A 23844-nucleotide genomic window follows, 5' to 3' on the forward strand; every position below is an offset into this window, starting at 1 on the left:
CATAAATGTGTTTTTTTATTAAAGTCGTCAATTGTATATAGATTTCTCTATAGGTTGAAAAACATTTAGGCAAATATTACGCATGTAAGATAAAATGCAAATAATTAATAAAATATTTGATTTTAATCAGTATGTTGGTTTATCGGTCAATAACAATATCACTTTGAACATTGAATTATTTAAAAGTTATAACAAACATTAAATGTTTTCCGAACAAATGATTCACTACACATATAACAGATTGATAGGAAGATATGAACACATCAAGGTTGCTTAGTTGCCTCCTAGAATGGTCATGTTAGTATGGAAGTACTTGATATATAAATTTATTAGCCTTTGGGTGTTGTAAAGACATGAAATATTTAATGAAATGTCTCAAAATGAAGAATTATTATTCATTTAGTAAAAGAAAGGCAACATATAACCCTTAAGTGGCTGAGAAGAACTTGTGGCTGAATACAAATACAAAGAGGCTATATGCTTGTTGAAAAAAATGTTAACATCATTATATTAGAATTTTCTGAACCTTATTCCTGCAAGCATTTTACATCAATTATTTATGTTTGAAAAAATTATTGGTTCATGCTACATACACTACGCGGCCCGCTATTTTTGCCTAAATCACCGACACGCGGTGTTTGCCTAAATTACCGATACGCGGTGGTCATTATTTATTTTGGGTGAAAAATCACCGCAATCTTGCGCGTTTCATCACGCTAGGTCGAGCATGATCACCGAGAATGCGATAAATATAATCTCCGCGGTGATTCACCGCGTTCCCGGTCAACGTGGTGAAGAACGATTTTCCAACGTTACATGTACATATATAATCTTCACAGAGATTATAGCAATATGGGATTATTAGCATTGTTGGCAGATATAATTGAGTATCCTTTTTAAAATGTCAACATGTATTTCACACCCATGTCCCTGCCAGTTTTTTTTTTGTCTTTTTAAATGCTGCGTATAAAACAAAACAGTGTTCGCACCTAGCTGTATGATACCGCACCTGGAGGAGTGATAATTGCGTTTTTGATTATGCAATTAACAGTTTGAAGCCATGGAGACCTCATAACTGATTGTAATGTAATCGTCGTATTTTTCCGAGTCTCTCGATTCCCCGATACATACGTTTCAACTGTCTCAATCACATACATGCAACTTCTTCCATCTTTATCCATTACTCGATAATCCCGCATATGCCCGATTTCCATTTTAAAAGCGAATTCTGGTTAATATTGACAATAATAGTCCCAAAGAATGTCATACACAAACGTTCAAAATTATCAAATGAATTTCGGCATATGTTTCTATTTAAAGATTTGATGAAATAAGCGCCCAATCAGATCAGTTGTATTGTACATGCGTAAATCGCCTGACACGCTTTGCATGCATCGTGTACAGCTATTTTCGGTTACAAATTCTAGCCACAAATACATAGTGCAAATGAATTAAATTAATTTCTTTGTTCTGATAAAAAGCGCGCGAAAATTGGCGTGTGTGTATTCATTTTTTAATAAACATTTATTGAAATAATTATTGCATTGTATACTGACTACACACAAATGTTGTGTTCAGTTCATAATATTCTTCAACGACCAATAAACACATTAATTTAAGTTTAGATTAAATGCAACATGTACACGTCATTTTCTGGGAATCGAGAAAGGGAGTGTATACACTGCAACTCCAATATATCGCGGTTGAAGGGGTCCAAAGATCGCGACCGTGATATATCCGGCGCGCGATATAAATTGTCAGTTTATGTATGCATGTATATGTATACATTAGCATCATTATGCAATCTCAAAACACGCTATTTACCAACCTTATGTTTGTGTTATATCCATATGTCATTAATTGGTATAACACAAAAAATTATTCCATGTGAGTATTTTCAAATGCGTATAATTAAATTTTTAATCCGAAAAACATTGCCGAGTTTTATTGTTCAAGAAAGCATGCACAAATTAGACCCATGTACAAAATGATGTCATTCATTTCTCATGAAAAGCATGCACAGCATGGGTTTTAATAGTAGAGCATTGTGACTAACTGATCTATATTGTATACTGTATATAACGCACACAGATTGTTGAGATAGGTCAGTATTGACTTGTGACATTTACTGTTATAATTGTGTATGCCTTCATGTGTGCACTGGTGCGTTTCGGCAGTTCAAAGCAAATTCAATAGAGAATTGTAACACCCGAAATGACCTGTCATGTTTGACAAATGGGTCTTTTGTTTATGGCAGTACACAGGTGATAATGTGATGTACAATGTAAGCAAACAATCTGGTCAAAACTGGATTATGACTATTGGATTAAAGTTGGTGAAAAAAAGGGAAAAATACTTGCTTGAAACGGATTTTAATGCATCAAATTCTCAGATAAAAACATTTTATTTAAGGATTATGCTCGTCAGATTTTTGGGAGCCATAGCCGATTCGCGATATATTGGACAACGCGATATAACGGACCGTGATATATTGGAGTTGCAGTGTATTGTGAAAATAAACCAATATCTGTTTATTGAAATTGTCAAACTTTCAGTAGCACACGTGGTCAGAAACTAACAAGTTCGAGTAATAAAGCACAGAGATTATGATCTGAAAAATTGCACGAGGTCCGAAATGAAACAGAATGCCACCAAATCAAACGATTCACCGCCTAATTTTAAGTGTAACAAACTATGTTTGAAACATTTAAAATAACGATAATTCTGAATGATCACGGCTTCCATTTTCAAAAGTATATGCCTTTCAACATTGCTCGAGAAATAGTAAAGACAAACGTTTACTTTTGTTCCATCAAATGAATTTTACACGCTACTATTTTATTAAATAGATCTAGCAGCCCAATCGGGATTGGAGACGCGTACATCATCTGAAGCAATGTGTAATTTCAAATTTAGAAGCACATGTAAAAGTAATTTTCTGAAAATCGGGACGAAGTGAAAGTATTTATTTTACAAATAAACCATTTGATTTTATTCAAATGGTCGACATTTTTTATATTTGTGTCGTCTGTGTATTTTAGCATATTTTATGCAAATATATATCGTTTATTTCAACGTTTAAAGCAAGTCTCGTTTCCGAGATTTAACTATGTAAATTTCTTCGATATGGTTACCGACCCACAAAATCATTGACAGATGACATCTGATGGTAATTGTATGAAGTATGCAGAGTAGCTGACGAAATGTTAAAACAATCGCATAGAAGTAAAAATATTAGGTTATTATTTGTACCTGTTTCTTATATCCGCGGATTATCGCCGAGTGCCTCGGCATGATTCGGAGTGAATACTCGTTGTAGCTGGGGAGAAACTTCGAGAACAAAAGAATCTGTAGCCGCGAACTTTGTTGGTTTTGCGTGAGCCGTACTGTACAATTGTTATTTCAACAAATAAAGATATTGTTTGCAAATCAGGATTCGACATTCAGGAAGTATGGTGTTTACTTTCATATTGGAATACATTTTCGCGATATAATGTGATCGTCAATAATAATGACATTAGTTAATAAGTTGAAATTTAAATATAGTAGTCAACGCCAATCACGGCGATTCGCGGTGTTTTGCGATGATTCAACAGCTGATCTTTATCGCGAGATGGTCGCAGTGAAATCACGGCGGAATCACCGCGAATCACCCGTAGAGTGTTGTCACCATGAATCACCGCGATTTGCGGCGAATCACCGCGATTTGCCACGTTGGCCCATACGCGGTGATCGGTGATTTAGGCAAAAATCGCGGGACACAGTGTACAATGAATGAATACATGAATGAATCAATGCATGGCAGACAGACAGGCCAAAAACAATATACCCCCGATCTTACGATCCGGGGGCATAAAAATTTCACTAGCCTGGAGCCGTTGTCATGGTGCCTCCGCTCTGGTTTCTCGTTGAGATGTCGATGTCTCTGTAGCAGTGTCTCTCCCACTTTGTCCTTCAGTGTCTCCTCTAGCTGGTTGGAGGCACACATGTTGTCCAAGAGGATGTCTGAAATGCGAGAAATGCGTGAGATAATGAAGTTATGTGAAATAATCAAATTAAAGCTTGCGTAACTCAAGAAATACTGAATATTAGTGGAGTACTTCAAATCATTTGAATTGTTAGACTGCATGTTTGTTGTTGTTTGTTGTTTTTTTAAGATGACTACCATAAAAACTCAGTCATAAGTCTGCCCACTCATAAGTCGGGGGGTAAAAAATGATACGAAAATCGGAGATTTTGAATATGTCCAAGTCATAAGTCGAGTCAGAAATTGTCCATCCTCGAATTTCATAAACAGACGCCATTTTAAGTTTTTATTCTATACATAGACCATGACGTCATTATAGCCCTGTGCGACGTAGACATAGCAGACACGTGTATTATGTACTTTGTGTAATATAATCAATACGATACATATTTAGGAAATCAAAAATAATAGATAAAAATATAGACAAGCAAATCATTATGAACCACATAAAAACAAAATCAACAACATAGGAAACCAAGACGTGTTTACATGTACATTGTAATTTACACAACGACATACGAAACACCAAACTCCCGTTCAGCAGCACTATAATTATTTGATTGCTCTGCAAAGTCTATCATGCGTATTTTAAACGCATTGTCTTACGCATGGTGTTTGCGTTTTCAAGGCATTTTCACAAATCAAATGTGTTAGTAAAATTAATAAATTATTATTATAAAGTTTTCACTAAATTGTCCACGCTAGTAATAATCCACAAACTTATAATCCGATGACACACTGTGATCACTGTAATCAAATCTTTGCACTTTTAATCTGACTATCAAAACAATTGATTACTTCCTTGGTAAAACACGTTTTTAATACAATGATTGACATAACCAATAGACCGCTAACTCCACCTTTGTTCTACATAACAGTTTAAAAGGCGGAGCTATGCACGTGCTCAAACATAATTGGACGATTACCAGTGAATAACAAACTCGCATTTGGCAAAACATGTCGCTTCACAAATTAAAAGAATCTTATTTTATCGGCGAGAAGGGTGATGCTTTATGGCTTCTTGAAAGGAATCGGCTTTCCTTTGATGATGTCAAACTGTCAATTCACACAGGTTGCCAATTATCGCTCAACTTTAAAAATGACCTGATCTTTTGTTTACGTGTTCAGTTATAAAAAACACCTGCTAACATGAAAACTTTGGATTAAATTATGATAATAAAAACAATGGAAATGTTGCAAACTGTGGTTATATTAATTGGTAAGTATCAGTTAAAAGAAGACATTTCATGTGTCGTAAATCAACGAGTTTTTTTTTATACAACAACAACAACAATTCCCGCGGGAATCAATCTTCATCGAATTTCATTAATTTTGTTCATGGTCGACCTCATAAGTCGATACCGTAATTTTAATCAAATTTTGGAGGTAAAAAATCTCGACTTATGACTGCGTTTTTACGGTATTTCATAGACATGTACATTTATGATTTTGGCAACACACATACACACACACACAAAAACAACTCATTATTTGTTGGGATCTTAAATTCCTAGATTGGTCAAACCACAAAAACATCAAACATGTATGTACAACAAATAATAATGATTTTTTTCTCTTTTCACTCTTAAGTGTCTCTTAAAACAGATTTGAGGCACACATGTTGTGCAGCAGAATAACTTTTTCTCAAAATCTCAACTATAACTTAAGATCTGCCACCCATAACGATATTGTTAATACCAAAGCAAATACAGATTATAAGAAATGAGCTTTTTCATACCATAGCATGAATATCTGGAACAGTATACCAATTGGAATAAGAATGTCATGCTCTATCTCTGCTTTTAAAAGGCAATATAAAGCACATTTATTTTCTAATCAATGATATATCATGTTATTTTCTAATCAATGTTATTTCACGTGTGTCTGTCTAAAAGACAAAATGTGTGTTATGTATAGGTGTAAGAAAATATTGTTTGAATGTTTTACTTGTTATAGACCTATGTGTGTATGTTTTTTTAAGAAGGCCACATTGAAAAAAAGTATTGATTCATCTGCATAATATGTATAATGTGTCATTGTGTTAATGTGTAACCTTCTGTAAATAAAGCTTTTATTATTATTTTTATTATTATAGAATGTCCGAGTATCAAAAGAGCTGCATTCTGGGTAAACTGTGCATAAAGTGTCAGCCCTAGTAAGCCTGTGCAGACTGCATAGGCTTATCTAAAACAAAACTTTAAACACATGCCCTAAGCTCTACTTTCTCTAATTGAGGCTCAGTTATCTTAATGACCTTCCAAACCACAGATTGACAGTCAAGCCCTCTACCAACAGAGAACCACAGATTGACAGTCAAGCCCTCTATCAACAGAGAACCACAGATTGACAGTCAAGCCCTCTACCAACAGAGAACCACAGATTGACAGTCAAGCCCTCTACCAACAGAGAACCACAGATTGACAGTCAAGCACTCTACCAACAGAGAACCACAGATTGACAGTCAAGCCCTCTACCAACAGAGAACCACAGATTGACAGCCAAGCCCTCTACCAACAGAGAACCACAGATTGACAGTCAAGCCCTCTACCAACAGAGAACCACAGATTGACAGTCAAGCCCTCTACCAACAGAGAACCACAGATTGACAGTCAAGCCCTCTACCAACAGAGAACCACAGATTGGCAGTCAAGCCCTCTACCAACAGAGAACCACAGATTGACAGTCAAGCCCTCTACCAACAGAGAACCACAGATTGACAGTCAAGCCCTCTACCAACAGAGAACCACAGATTGACAGTCAAGCCCTCTACCAACAGAGAACCACAGATTGACAGTCAAGCCCTCTACCAACAGAGAACCACAGATTGACAGTCAAGCCCTCTATCAACAGAGAACCACAGATTGACAGTCAAGCCCTCTACCAACAGAGAACCACAGATTGACAGTCAAGCCCTCTACCAACAGAGTACCACAGATTGACAGTCAAGCCCTCTACCAACAGAGAACCACAGATTGACAGTCAAGCCCTCTACCAACAGAGAACCACAGATTGACAGTCAAGCCCTCTACCAACAGAGAACCACAGATTGACAGTCAAGCCCTCTACCAACAGAGTACCACAGATTGACAGTCAAGCCCTCTACCAACAGAGTAAGTCACCCCAAATTGTCCCTAGACCAGTGTTCTGCAGAAGCCGTGAAATTGCCATTTTATCGCATTACTTTCACAAATGTCCCAAAATAAACTGATCATGTTGCAAACAAAATGCGTGACAGTGATCCTCAATAATGCACACAAAAACAACAGCAATGAATATCAAATTTCTGTAAAATTACAGAGTACAAATCCTCATTCTGTTTTAGATCTGCTTTCCAATTGGTTGATCTGTTTTAGATCTGCTTTCCAATTGGTTGATCTGTTTTAGCTCTGCTTTCCAATTGGTTGATCTGTTTTAGATCTGCTTTCCAATTGGTTGAATTAAATATGGCGCTTCACTCTTACCAATCAATACAATAATGCATTCAAGATATTTCTCTGTATTAAGGAGAATGCAATTTCATATCCAAGATGGCTTTGTCGTCTAGCTGGAAAAGTGCAGATTGCAAATTTTGAGCTATCAAGGATACCTCCTCGCAAAAAAACAAACCAACTTAAAAACACTATTGGTTAATGATAAAAATTTACTAGACTAGTAGTAGGCTGTCTGAAGCCATATTAATAAAATAAGCAATGATTTAGGAAGTTCCGGGACAGAAAACTAGAAAGTGATGTGTCTCAAATTTCATGAAAAAGAACTAAAATAGAAGTTTCAGGTAATTTTAAGCTAGAGGAGTTCAATGGGCTTAAGTATGAATTTTGAATATAATAGATTTCTTTGATGTTAATTATTTCTTATATAAACAAAAGAGTGACACTTTTTTAGTTGAAAAACATTCTATTTTAAGTCCATTAGATTTTGTCTTAAAAGTATGAAAATGTCCCAAAGTTTTCTTGAGCTGTAAGACGAGTGCCCCACCTATTTTGATACCTCACCAAAACACTGCTGGACACCTACCCACAATCTGGTTGAAGTTCTGCGCGTCCATGTCCAGTATGACCGTGCCGCTGTGGATGCACGACCTCAGCTCAAACAGCGAGTGCAGTGACAGGGTGGCCACATGCGGCTTGGACCAGCGTTCACCACCTTCCTCCACGTCCTCCTCAAACTTGATCCATCTGAAGTCAACAAACTGAGTCTCATTCTGGGACAACTGGTGCACTGTTACTGAGTTGGAACATTTGTTTTGTTCAATCTTTCAAAGTAGATAAAATAATGGCGGAAGAAGATCCAAGAAAAATGTGCTTGGGTAAAAAAATCAACACACTGCAATTTATCTGGATTATCCACACACATGAAAGTTAGAGCCCTCAGAACAGGAATCAAAGCCACCAAGTAAAGAGAGGCTGAGGGATTCTTAATTATAATTGAAGCCGTCGCTGGGAAAACAGTGCTTAATGCGTGCTAGTCAGGGATGACACTTAACGCACATGCATTTAGCCCCGTTGTTCCAGAATAAGGCTCGATTTATGTGTCAGTCCACTCTCTGTCTGAAAACAGTCAATCATATCTCAAGAAAGTGAATGGCCCAATTAAGCTATCCATGTTAAATTGCTTGAGAAATGCCCAAGAAGTTCAGTCCACAAACATATGCGGACAAATTGACCTACCAACCCACCAACTGTCAATTCAATTGTTGAGTAATAATGAAGTAATTTGCGCTGCAAATCGCAGACACACTGACAGACCAATGGACTTACAGAGTGACTCCAATATTAACTCTCATTGCTTATTTATAAATATAAACAACTTCAGTTCTCATCTCCTTTATTTTCACACCATAATAAATTACAAAATAACAATAATGTTGTGTAAGCTTGATAATTTCTAAAATAATAATAGTGTTGTGTAACCTGGACAATACTATTAACAAGAGGGCCATGATGGCCCTGTATCGCTCCACTGTTTTTTTATGCGCACGAACTATAAGATGTCACTACATACCAAATTTGGTAGCCCTATGCCATACAGTTATGGAAAGAAAGATTTTCAAAGTTTGCACAAAAGAGGCTTTATATAAGCATATGTTCAGTTTTGTGACCCCCAGGGCAGGGTCAAATTTGACCCCAGGGGCATAATTTGAAAAAACTTGGTACAGAACTTTAAGATTTTAATATATACCAAATTTGGTAGAAATAGGCCCAATGGTTATGGACAAGAAGATTTTTAAAGTTTGCACCAAATAGGCACAATATAAGCATATGTTCAATTTTGTGACCCCTGGGGAACGGTCAAATTTGATCCCAGGGGCTTACTTTGAACAAACTTGGTAGAGGACTATTAGATGTCACTACATACCAAATTTGGTAGCTCTATGCCATACAGTTATGGACAAGAAAATGTTCAAGTTTGCACAAAATAGGCCTTATTTAAGCGTATTTTCATTTTTGTTACCCCCGGGGCAGGGTCAAATTTGACCCCAGGAGCATAATTTGAACAAACTAAGTAGAGAACTATTAGATGTCACTACATACCGAATTTGGTAGCCCTAGGCCCTACGGTTATGGACAAGAAGATTTTAAAGTTTGCACAAAATAGGCTTTATATAAGCATATGTTCAATTTATTGACCCCCGTGGCGGGGTCAAATTTGACCCAGGGGCATAATTTGAACAAATTTGAAAGAGGTTCACCCCAGGAACATTTGTGAGAAGTTTTATCAGAATTGGACTTGTAGTTAAGAAGAAGAAGATGTTAAAAGAAAAAGTTAACGCACGCACGCACAACGGATACAGAACCATGACATAAGCCCCGCTTGCCTCTGGCCAGTGGAGCTAAAAACAAGAGATTGCCAAGCAATATTGTCCCCTACCGGTGAAACTCCACCATTGTCAGTATTTTTTTTACATATATTTGTTGCCATAGCAACCAGAATTCTTGACGTAGGAACAAAATGAAATGACGTGCATAATCTCCATATTGCCATCTATCCATGTTTCAAGTTTCATGAACAAATATGAAGAACTTTTAAAATTTTTGCAGATCCAGAAAAGTATGACAGACAGACTGACAGACTGAGCGCAAACCATTTCTACGGTAGGGGACAATTATAATAGTGTTGTGTTACCTGGATAGTATGTTTTTAATATGTTATAATAGTGTTGTGTAACCTGGCCGTCTCCTTCCACTGCATCTCTCCATCAGATGTGAAGAGCTCCTCCAGTTCACAAAACAGGTCATGTGTCCTATGCTCCTCATCATCTTCCTCCTCACCCAATAGGAACTGCACATGTTGGCTGGGAGGCGTGGCTGAAATTCAAACAGACTAATCAGAATCAAGTTTGGATTGCTGAAATTCAAACAGACCAACCAGAATCAAGTTTGGATTGCTGAAATTCAAACGGACCAATAAGAATCAAGTTTGAATAAAACAGACCAATAAGAATCAAGTTTGGATAAATGAGTCTTAATTTAGGCATCATGATGAAGAAACTAACAAAATGGCAAAAGCAATTAAAACAAACTATATTTGCACACTGTTCTTGTATGAAAATCAAAATAAGAATACTTTTGTAAGAACTGTTTCCTTTTCTGGATGAGGCATCTACCCCCAAAATATCACACTTCAATCAAATTGTGGGATTAGCCAAAAAAAAATCTATCAAGAACTTTTGAAATTTCACAATCTGTAAAATCTGTCATAAAAACTCAGAGGTAAAATATCCTGTCTGGATTCAACTTCAACAATAACATATGGTGATATAAACTCAGAGAAGTAATATATAGTTTTGGATCCTACCAGGACAATAATATATAGTGAAATAAACTCAGAGAGGTAATATAAACTGAGAGAAGTAATATATAGTTTTGGATCCTACTAGGACAATAATATATAGTGAAATAAACTCAGAGAGGTAATATAAACTCAGAGAAGTAATATATAGTTTTGGATCCTACTAGGACAATAATATATAGTGACATAAACTCAGAGAGGTAATGTAAACTCAGAGACGTAAAATAAACTCAGGGAGAGAACATATCCTGTCTGATCCAACTACTACAAAAACAATGCAAAAGACAGACACACATATAATCAAAGGAGGACAAATATTTCCACAACAACTTGAAACAAGGGACAAAATTGTCACAAAACCAGGTTTTCATTGTGAAAAAAAAATCTGATAAAGGGAGAAAACTCAAACTGAACTTTTGAAATGACCAAAAAAAATTAACCCCCTTTGTAAGTTTTTTTGTTTTTTCTTAAAATCTATTTTTAGTCGTGGCGACCTTGACATTGGAGATATTGACGTAATTATTTATGGCCATTTTTGACCTTTGAACTCAAAGTGTGACCTTGACCTTGGAGATATCGACGTAATTATTTCGCGCGACACACCGTCCAATGATGGTGAACAAATGTGCCAAATGATTTTAAAATCTGACAATGAACGACATAGTTATGGCCCGGACAAGCTTATTCCGCCAGCCCGCCAGCCAGCCCGCCCGCATTCGCCAATCTAATAACCAGTTTTTTCCTTTGGAAAACCTGGTTAAAAACTATGAACAACTAGAGCTTTGTCACAGACGTGACGTATACCCCCACATGCCGCATTGACACAGACTATTTTGCAAGCTGTCTTCACAAAACAAGAGAATCTAAATGGTGATTTTTAAGAATTATTATGCCATTATTATTTATGGCCATTTTGACCTTTAAACTCTTGAATTCTTTTGCATTACACGCTGTCCAATGACTGTGAACAAAATTAATGTACATTTTAAAATCTCACAATGAATGACATAGTTATGGCCCGGACAAGCTCATTTATGGCCATTTTTCACTTTTGAACTCCAAGTGCGACCTTGACCTTGAAGATATCGACGTAATTCTTTCGCATGACACATTGTCCAATGATTGTGAACAAATGTACCAAGTAATTTTAAAATCTCACAATGAATGACATAGTTATGGCCTGGACAAGATAATTTACGGCCATTTTTGACCTTTGAACTCACAGTGTGACCTTGACTTTGGAGATATCAATATAATTCTTTCGCACGACACACCATCCAATAATGGTGAACAAATGTGCCAAATGATTTTAAAATCTCGCAATGAATGACATAGTTATGGCCCAGACAAGCTCATTTATGGCCATTTTTGACCTTTGAACTCAAAGTTTGACCTTGACCTTGGAGATATCAACGTAATTCTTTCGCGCGACACACCGGCAAATGATGCTGAACAAATGTGCCAAATGATTTTCAAATCTCACAATGAACAACATAGTTATGGCCCAGACAAGCTCATTTATGGCCATTTTTGACCTTTGAACTTAAAGTGTGACCTTGACCTTTGAGATATTGACGTACCTTTTTCACACGACACACCATCCCATGATGGTGAACAAATGTACCAAGTTATTTTAAAATCTAACGATAAATGGTCCGGACAAACTTTCGGTTTAAAACACACTAAGTGACCCTGTGACCTAGTTTTTGACACGGCATGACCCATATTTAAACTTGACCTATACATCATCTAGATACAACTTGTGACCAAGTTTGGTGAAGATCGGATGAAATTTCGGGACAGACAGACAGACCTACAGACCGACCGACCGACAAAGTGACTCCTATATAGTATAAAAAGTAAGGCAACCAATAGTCAGATTCTTCAATCAAAGGGAGATAACTCTAGTAACATAGGAAGGACGCATATTTGCGAGAATTTTTTAACTGGAAGTATAACCACTGGTAAAACAAGGACAGCTATAAGTCAATCGGTCAGGTTAAGAAGAAGAAATTTCTCACATTCGTTGTTGCATTTTAAGCGCATGTGAACCAGCAAAAATGTGAGAACATTTGAATGTCATGAAAATTATGCATCTCGAAAGGCAGAAACATTGCCCCCTTCATTTCATGAAACCATGGAATGCTGCACTTTCAAAAAATAAGTCAGCAAGGATAAGACTAGGCTTTTAACCCTTTGCATGCTGGGAAATTTGCAGTCTGCTTAAATGTCGTCTGCTGAATTTTATAATTAGCATTTTCTTCGATTTCTTTCAAAGAATACCATTAGATAGCAAACAGTTTGGATCCAGATGAGACGCCACGTTTTGTGGCGTCTCATCTGGATCCAAATTGTTTGCAAAGGCCTTTAAAACTCGGTTCGAGCGCTGAAAGGGTTAAAAATTACTAGAAACATATGAGCTTTGCTCTAAAAAAACAGACTTAATATATGTGCGAAAAAAGTTGTCCAAGATTAGCCTGTGCACTCTGCACTGGGACAGATGGTGCACTCTGCACAGGCTAATCAGGGACTACACTTTCCGACTAAACTGGATTTTTGCTAAGTAGAAATTTCCTTCTAAACAAAATACATAAAAGCGGAAGGTGTAGTACCTAATTAATGTGAGCCAACTGCACAGGCTAATCTGGGACAACACTTTACACAAATGCAATAAACACCGTTTTACCCAGAGCACGTCTCATTTGTTAACCCATTTATGCCTAGCGTCTAGAAAAAAGGCCTTAGCAAACGGCGTAGACCCAGATGAGACGCCGCATAATGTGGCATCTCATCAGGGTCTGCGCTGTTTGCTTAAAAGAACTTCTGTAAGAAATATTCTAAATATTCTATAGAAATAAATATACTAGACACTATGTTAGCGTTTCCGATCGCCAAAATCGCCATAGGCGATTGAATCTTTCAGCTGGCGATTAAAGTTATAAATGTGAATGCAAATGGCGATTGCAAAAAACCCTGATATTTCTCTATAAGTAAATAATATTCCCTACTTTAAAAGAGAACTCGGTACCGATTTCCACATGTAATCGCCATAAAAGCTCCCGGTGGTAATAGATAGTCCATTGATAAGAGATAACCGGATGCTCGTATCGTATATTCAAGCCACATAACACAGTCATGTATGCTGACAGATGCATCATGGGAAATTTTCGGGTAACTTTCCAGTCGCCAAACTGTGATATTTAACGTCCAATCGGTTACGAGAATGTTTATGGAGGTTGAGTTATATAGCGATTATTATTTTTGATTGACGTCGGTCTTAGAGTAAGCGTTTATCGCAGGTTTATTAACAATGAATCACAGTTGTAGCATTAGGCCAAATACGTGACATAAAACCTGTAAATAAAGCAGTACATTAAAGGCAGTTTTGGGCATCATCATCACACCTATTTACCGTGCTGTAAACAATCATTAATTATGAGAAGCTAATTGCAATTGGTGAGCAGTGTAAAAATTACTTACGGCGAGTAAGTTGTGAAAAACAAAACCCGTTAATAATTTGATGCGGTAACAAATTAAATCCAGTGCATGTATTTTGTATCATGTCTATTTGTAGAACTGATTTACACCGTTTTTCTACAGCCACGTGATGATAACTATTCACTATGCATTAATACAGGTATGCCATGTAAAAAACGTGTTATAAGAAAGAGCGCAAAATTATTGCTGTTGTCTGCAATGCCAAGTTCTACGCATGCAAAGCATGCTTTTTTTAAAACAGACGATGTGTAACTAAATATAGCCTAGCCACTCAGTACATGCGGTATTTAAGACATACAAATTTACAGGTACGTTTGAATAAATTATATATTGCAACTATGGAAAAATATGTCAATTCAAGAATACATTGCAGTAAATGTATTTTTCAAGAATTAAGAAGCACCAGACTACGGCAAAAATTATTGGGAGAAGGGGGGCGGCGAATAGGAGTTACGCAAGACCCACCCAATCAAATACCGGGGCATATCTGAAAGTTCTAACAGTGTATACTGTTTATGCCAGTGCATGAAAATAAATATAAATGAAAAATATAAAAAAAAACATAAAACTATTTGATTTCAGGTAACAAATAATTTATTTAAATGTGACTTCATTGATAATTTAATACAGTCATTGTTGATACCTATAGATTCATGATAATGATTATGTCGTTCATTGAGCAAATAATGTTATAATGTGGGTCGTTATCGTAGTGCTGAAATTTGGCTACTAATTTTTTTTCCTTAGCGCCAACCTAGTAGACATCCCTAATTTTTCAAATAAATTGATCCAATTTAGAAGGATGGGAGAGTCAACTAGGCTTAAATGGGTAAAACATGCTAATTACTTTTTTGTACTGAAAATTTAACAACGCTATTAACTTAAAGCTTTTGTATGACAACAAGAAAATAGTTAAATAAATACAAATAAGTAAAAACACTTTTATGAGAAAGGAAACTACACTGAAAATTTATATAAAGGCCACATATTAAACAAGTTTTTTTTTCATCATAATATACAAATAAGGGAAGTTTATTGTACATAAGGAAACAGGACCAATTGATGAAGGCAAACATTTTTTTAATAATGGCCATACAACAAAAATAATAAGATTATAAAGTCTACACTAACATCTGATTTACCTTCCCAGTTTTTCAGACTCAGGTCTGAGCCATTAGGGTGGGAGACGGCTTAGAAGACAAATAAAGAGTTTTGACAGATCATACCATTAGCTTTGTCACAAACTTAACTAATACATCCGCACTTCTTTGTCGGTTGATGTCAAGGGGCAATAACTCAGGAATGCGTACATCATGTTGATAGTTTGATACCATCAACTTAAATGACATTTACAAACTTCATCACCATATGTGTCTTGTTCTGAGAAAACTGGACATAATGAATGTGCGTAAAGTGGCGTCCAAGATAAGCCTGTGCAATCCGCACAGGCTAATCAGGGACGACACTTTCCGCCTTTATTGTATTTTTTCTATTACAGAAAGTCTCTTCTTTGCAAAAATCCAGTTTAGGCGGAAAGTGTCATCCCTGATTAGCCTGTGCGAATAGCACAGGCTAATCTGGGACGATACTTTACGCACATGGCTGCATTAAGCCCAGTTTTCTCAGAACACGACTCATATACTTGGTAAGCTCAGGGGTACATTCTTATAATAAAGCCTTACTTTGGGACAAGCAGGCTTTATGCGCAGGTTTATCAAGGACAACACTGTCTGCTTTTATATTTTTCGTTTAAAGGAAGTGTGGCAGAAAGTGTTGTCCCTGATTAACCAGTGCAGACTGCACAGGCTAATCAATAGACACACCTTACACACATGCATAAAGTCCTGTTTTTCCAGAGCAAAGCTCAAATATAGAATAAGGATAAAATTGCAACGTTGAAAGATATCAAACACCCAGATGCTGTTAGAACTCAAAAACAAAACATTAGACATTTTTCAATTTCTTTTTCTTACACCATTCTTTAAAATGTGATGATTTTGCATCCTTGCATCAATTCTCACTCAATAAATATTTCTGTTGACAAGACACTCACAAACATGCATAACACAAAAAAATTCACTGCAGTTATAAACTCCTTAATAAAAACTTAAATTAATGATGTTAAATTGCATACTGATTTGAAACCTTATCAGATAAATAATCGGGCTATCAAAAAATGAAATAAAAAGACTCAGAAATCTCGAATAAGACAGTGTTGCAGTTAAATATACATTCCCGGGTGTACTTTGTCCAGGGTTTTCCATGGAAATCCATGGAAAATATGAGGCTGGAGTATTCGGACTAAGTTTCCAGCCTTTTCCAGCGTCAATATTTAAAAAAAAAGTGTGGAAAATTGTCCATGGTATGTGGAAATAGCCTGGAATAGTTTCCATGGTTTTCCAGGCTTCCTGGAATAATTACCATGGAACAATTTCCAGGGTTTTCCAGCCAGCATGGAATAAATACCGTCCGAATACTCCATGTAATCTGGAAAACCATGGAAAACCATGGATTTTTTTCCAGGGTTTTCCAGATTACATGGAGTATTCGGACGGTATTTTTTCCATGCTGGCTGGAAAACCCTGGAAAATGTTCCAGGTTTTTTCTTTGTTTAATATTCCATGGATGCCTGGTATACATGGAAAATTGTCCAGCGTTTACCATGGTCACTGAATAGAAAAAGAAATTTCTGGTCTAAAAACAATATTCATGTATTAAATGAATACAATACTCACAGCTTAAATAAATCATAATTTAAGGTTAAATTAAAACAAAACAAAAAATTAACATAATGCCTTAGTTTCTTCGATGTATTATTTTGTTCACAATTCATCAAAATATAACATCAGATTACAAATTGTGTTACATTTATTTAACAAATTATTCAGATCAAACAAGTGTTGTTTAATACATGCTTACAAAGCCTCTAGGTCCATTATCATAAATCAGGCCCTTACATAACAGAACAGCTAGGCGCTACTTTAAAAGTTAAAAAGTATAATGCAACCTTAACAACATGTATTCAAAGTAACAAAATACAAGCAAGTCAAGTAATATACAGTAACAATTCACGAACCCTGTACAAACGATATACAAGAAACAAAATGAAAAATTTAAGTTATTTTAGCTACTTCATGTTTGTCACAATATATGTAGCTGCCCATGAGAACAATTAAGAATACTATTTTCTCAGCTACTTTCACTTTAATGCAATTTAGGTGCTCAATTTCATTAAAATACTTTTATATAATTTTATTGTTCAAAGAAATTCAGAACATGAATGCATGTACATGTATTACTTTCCAAGTGACAGTTTAAAATATAATTGCAAGTCTAAAACTTGTGAAGGCAGCTTAGTAAATTATAAGTACCCAGGTGGGATAAAATTACAGTTTTTAAAAACTTTTTTGTTAATTAGCTGGGCTTCAGTAGGTCGTGGATCTTTTATAGAACTTGTACTGCTGTTATACTGTACGGCTCCTGCATGATCTCTGAAAGAAAAACAAAGCAAACAATATTACAAGAAAGTCATAAGTTTTTTACATTCATCTGTAAAAGTAAATGTGCAGCAATCATGTGATTGAATATCTATACTTCAATGCTCATTCATATTTTAATCTATTTTAGATATTTCATATCACTGCTCAATTCGGTACATCTGGCTTTTTTGTATTTGAGCGAACATTTACGATCCTAAGTAGTTAGCAATTATTTCTTTTCCATTTACTGAAATTTATTCTCTTAAAGTTTGCAAGCGGGCTTTAATCTACTTGCAAACAGGCAACCACATAGGAAAACTGAGACTTTCAAGTGAATAAATTGTTGATTTAACTTATATTTTTATATGACTCTCTTTTATTTTGAAATTTATATTGTTGTTTTCTTAAATGCCCCAAAACGGGGTACACTAGCATGTATCTGGAAACTCAAACATATATAGGAATTTTATATTCAGATATTGCTATATGAAAGATATGCTAATTTGCTAATTCATATAAAAATAACCTGTAATTGAAACTAGACCAAAATATTGGATACCAAAAAGACAAAATACTTTCAGGTGGTTAACACTAAATTACTTATATGAGCCCGGGGCATAAAAATATTTACCATGAATTTGTGGCCATGTTAGTCCTCTTGGTAAATGCGCCAAAAGAGCCGCTTTGCTGTCTTGGGTTATTTCCCTGCCAAACTCTGCAGTATCTTCCATCAACTGGTCAGCTACAGTTAAAGCACATAATGAAAATGTATATAGAAAATAATTCAAGTATTGTTTTAAATATTTAGTAAAATTGTCTTTAAATAATAACTTACAATGAAGTTAATACATCACAAAGCATAGCATAACAAAATTTGTAGGTATGATTAGTACAAATTTATTATTGCTATAATTAGAATGATGTGTAATTCTATTGGTATGAAAATGTACAGTGAAACCTAAAAAACAATGCTATTGGTTTAATTAATTTATTTATAAACATTAACAGCATTAATGAGCATTGAGTTCTCATCATGCACAGCACATAACTCCCTTAGCCTCAGTTCCCTAGCCATGCATTATAAACTTCCGATACTACATTCAAGCTTATTAATATCTCCACATAGGACTTCCTTTATCAAGCTGCAAACTGCACTTTGTGAAAATGTGTGTGACAGCTGCTTTTAAACTTCTATATTTGCCATACTTTTACCTAAAATGTCACATAAAAAAGGTCTACAATGATGACATAAGAAGAATAAATTTAAAGGAATATTTAGAAATAATGAAAAGCACAAACCTTCAGTTGTTGTTCTATTCCTAGACAGACTTCTGAAACACTTGTATGCATCACTTTTTAACAACATTTCATGTCACTTTCCAAATGATATCCATACATTATTATTTTAAGAAATTCTTGTTAATGGAAAAACTCATTAAGTTAAACTCTACTGTTTGTGAAATTACATTAACTTCATTTTAACAACAAGTTTAACCTGCATTTTTTCTTCAATACGCCTTCTCCAGAATTTCAATCTAACAGGTAAACTTTCTGTATTTGAACTCAGCCAATCAGAAAAGGCTGTGATATTTTATAACCAATAGATTAGCCGCAGACACATCTGACTCACACACAGGCACCTCAGATAGTTTGTTAATTGCAAACCTGGACTGTAGTTAAATATTGAGTGTGTATACACCTTGAACAGGGTTAAGGAATTTAAACTTGTAGACATTGCTTTGAAAGTTACTACTATTACTTCTACTACTAGTACTACTACTACTACTACTACTTCTGCAAAACTACTACTACTATTACAACAGCCACAACAACAACAACAACTACCTACTACTACTACTACTACTACTACTACTGCTACTACTACTACTACTACTACTACTGCTACTACTACTACTACTACTACTTCTTCTTCTACTACTACTACTACTACTACTACTACATCTACTACTATTACTACTACTACTACTACTACTACTACTACTGCTGCTACTACTGCTACTACTACTACTACTACTACTACTACTTCAACTACTACTACTGCTTCAACTACTACTACTACTGCTACTGCTGCTGCTGCTACTACTCCTGCTGCTGCTACTACTACTACTGCTACTGCTGCTGCTGCTACTATTACAACTCCTGCTGCAGCGACTTCTACTACTACTGCTGCTGCTGCTGTTACTACTACTACTACTTCTACCACTACTACTGCTGCTACTTCTACTTCTACTACTACTACTACTACTACTACTACTACTACTACTACTACTACTACTACTACTAGTACTTCAACTACTACTGCTACTACTACTGCTACTACTACTGATGCTGCTACTGCTACTACTGCTGCTGCTGCTACTTCTACTACTACTACTGCTGCTGCTGCTAATGCTACTTCCTTAACTACTACTACTACTGCTGCTACTAGTATTGTTATTATTATTGATACTACTATTGCTACCATTACTGCTACTATTCCTGTAAATGCTAAAACAACAACACAATAGTAACTGCTACTGTCACTTAAATTTGCACCAATAGTATAATTATCAGTAGTTTAACTGCTTGTACAACTTATACAACAACCACTTTTACTTCTACTCCTACAACATATTCTACTGCCAGCACCAGCATTACTACTTCTACTACTACTACTACTACTACTACTATAACTACTACTATTTCTGCCCAAACTATGCACATTGTTTTATGTTTTATTCATATGTTGTGTAAATTGTTGAACTCTGATTTACTTTGAATAAAATGTGTTGCATTTTTATAAGTTATTTTCTCCTCTTATAAAGTCTAAGTTTTTTCCAGGGTTAGCTGAAAATGTTAGAGTCTTTTCCATGCTTAAAAAATTCTATGTTCCACTTTCCATGCTATCTGGAAATATTTTCCAGGGTTATCCAGCCTAAATCCAGCGTTTGCCATTCCTTTTCCATGCTTTTCCATCCAAGGCTGGAAAATGCTTGGAAAAAAAGTCCACGTTTCATGGACATTTCTAGAACAAAACCCTGGAAAACCCTGGAAACTGTTTCAAATTCCAGGGATTACCATGGAATTCCATGTTATACCATGGATTTCCAGCCTAAGTTCCATGATTACCCTGGACAATGTACACCCGGGCTGGTTAGTCACTAAATGAAACAGACTAATTTGATAATTTGCACAACGGGTGCCACGCTCGGCTACAGGTGCAGTTTTGAATAAATAAATGAAAGCTTGTCAGAATATTTTAATTTTTTTAAGAGGTCACAGTGACCTTGACCTTTAACCTAGTGACCCCAAAATGGGTGAAGTGTGTAATAGTCATCAAGGTGCATCTACATATGAAGTTTCAAAGTTGTAGGTGGAAGCACTTTGATTTTAGAGCAAATGTAAAGGTTTTAGCACGACGCGGACGACGGACGACACCACGAGCTGGCTATGACAATACCTCATGTTTTCTCCGAAAACATGGAGCTAAAAACTGAACAAATGGAAATAACTCAGCAAACATTAAAATAAAGAGCAAATCTCCATACAGACTGCACTCAACTTTCATTTTCTGCTTTTGATTAATGAAGTAAAACTGAATTCCTTAAATACAGTAAGCGTGACAGACTGTTCTATCCTTTTATAAACTGAATGTCTAAAATACAATAATTGTGAAACACAGACCAATAGGCAGGCTTCCAGGTATACGGTACCCTAACCCTAAACGTAGACATACAGGGAGCATACAATCATGAGACACTTTACACATGAGCCTGGGAAAATCAGGCTTTAGGCATGTGCGTAAAGTACTGTCCTAAATTAGCCTGTGTTTTCTGTGTAATCTGGAGTGACTTTTTTGTCTTAGTAGAATTTTTTGTTTAAAAACTTTACGCACATGTATTAAACCCCGTTTTCCCAGAACAAGACTCATATAAATGTTAATCATTTGAAATCGTGAGACACTTTAGACATGAAGACACAATTTGGTTGCAAGGCAAGACTCCACTTTTGGATGGGTATCACACACTGGGCCAGATCTCATGCTGAAAAGAAAGGCTACCATATAAACTGAGGCTTCGACACAGCGGGATGTCACTGTGGGACCGGTGTGGACCTGTGGAGGATACATACCACTATCAAACTAAGGCTACGTAGCAATCAGTGCTCCAGCTAGGTTTTGAAAAGGGCAGGGTGCTTTTTGTCAAGGCACATAAGCCTGCATGGTCATATTATCCCTGTGGCATATCTTCAATATAGCATGTCTAATATCTTTATATTATATATCATGATACATTTATTTTCATTCTTTATTTAATTAATAAAACTTGTTTCACGGTAAAATTTTAGATAAATGAATAAAAATGAAGATACAATTTGCAGTATAATAGTGTGATAAGATAAAACAAGAGCACCGCATAACGGGTGCCAACGCTCGGCTGCCGGTGCAGTTTTGAATAAATGAAAGCTTGTCAAAAAAAAATATTTTTTTTTAGAGGTCACAGTGACCTTGACCTTTGACCAAAATGGGTGTGGCTTGTAGAACTCATCAAGGTGCATCTTCATATGAAGTTTCAAAGTTGTAGGTGGAAGCACTTTGATTTTAGAGCCAATGTTAAGGTTTTAGCACGGCAGACGCCGGATGGCGGAAAGACACGACGAGCTGGCTATGACAATACCTGTTTTTCTCCGAAAACAGCCGAGCTAAAAATGGGGCATGGTGGGGTCTGAAGGGGAAGGGTGGAACCTTGGGGCCGCAGGGTTCTGCACCCTTTCGTATAGGCAGTGTTCTCCGTAAAAAACGGAGAAGCCAGCGATAGTAACAGAGCAGCCGGCGATAATGCACACGGCTCGCCATGTTCACAAGCCGCGAAGCGGCGAGCGAGGTAGGTTCGGGAGGGGTATCTCCTCCGTCCAGGGGGGTATGGGGTAAACAATTGAAATACAGGAGCGAAATGGTGATCTGGAGCATTTTAGTATGTTTTTTTTTTATTAAAGTAACAAAGCATTTGTCATAGAAAATGAAATATTTATTTGAAATCTCTAAAATTTAAAAAATGCATTTTAATTGCAACTTTTTTTATTTCAACAATCTGAATCAGAGTTATAGTAAGAGTCATGCGCTAGGTCAAGGGCTTGGTGTGCACGCTTATATTCAAATACATAACTATTCTTTATACAAAGGCGTGTACAATTATCCATTGCTAATACACAGTATTAATTTGAAAAAAACATGTTATATATCAAACGTGTCCGACACACGTATCTCATACAAACATCTTTATAAATATGACGGATTTTGTACTGGTACAAACAAAGCAACTTCACGTAGCAGCCGTTAATAAATGCAGAAGAACATCTACAAAGTCTACCGGTTACATGCAAGGTGCTGAGTTATAAATGATTTCTGCTGAGTTATAAATGATTTCTCACGTGAACTAATAAGTTTTGATCGTATATAATGGGTCTATTTATGGATTGTTCATCCTTGAATACGCCTACAAAAATCGGCAAGGGTTCTTTGACTTGTGTCTACTTGGCACTTTGTAAGTCATTTTTAAGGTGGAGGCATCGTGACGTCTGCTTCTAAACAACTATTTCAAACAAACGCTTTAAATACAGCGCGTTAATTGGAAAATGACCGGTCGAAGGTTAAATTAGCCAGCCGTAAACTTACCGTAGTTAGCTAAAAATACCTCTGTGTTCGTAAATCTCCGTCATAAACGAGCGTGCAATAAAGTGGTAAAAAAATGTTACGTAAAGATACGAACTATCGATAGTTTATCCGTGCTTGTCTCTGCGCGAAAATTATACGCATTAGAATATTAACTTCGAGCTAGTTTGTTTAAACACAAAAGCGAAAGTACCGCGTCGAAATTCGTATAAACACAGGCGTTTTTGTGGCGTTTCGATTGTATACTTTTGGGAAAAGTAGCCGGCGCCTAGATTGTTAGTAACCGGCGAAATCGCCGGCCGCCGGTGCTTCCGGAGAACACTGATAGGCCTAACTGGAGCACTGGCAATATGAAAACATGTCAACAAGATAATTATACA

General features: G+C 36.1%; 1 long non-coding RNA gene and 1 pseudogene across 1 annotated transcript; both read right to left on the bottom strand.

Moving 5' to 3' along the window:
- Nucleotides 1–23844, bottom strand: part of LOC127857222 (sodium bicarbonate cotransporter 3-like) — a 233355-nt pseudogene that overhangs the window by 147953 nt on the left and 61558 nt on the right.
- Nucleotides 17510–19647, bottom strand: LOC127857859 (uncharacterized). The gene is made up of 3 exons (XR_008038658.1): nucleotides 19093–19647; nucleotides 18425–18535; nucleotides 17510–17805 (listed from the first exon to the last, which is right to left on the bottom strand). It is a non-coding gene; the product is annotated as an uncharacterized LOC127857859 (long non-coding RNA).

Source organism: Dreissena polymorpha, chromosome 14 (genome assembly GCF_020536995.1).
Source record: "Dreissena polymorpha isolate Duluth1 chromosome 14, UMN_Dpol_1.0, whole genome shotgun sequence".
NCBI lineage: Eukaryota > Metazoa > Mollusca > Bivalvia > Myida > Dreissenidae > Dreissena > Dreissena polymorpha.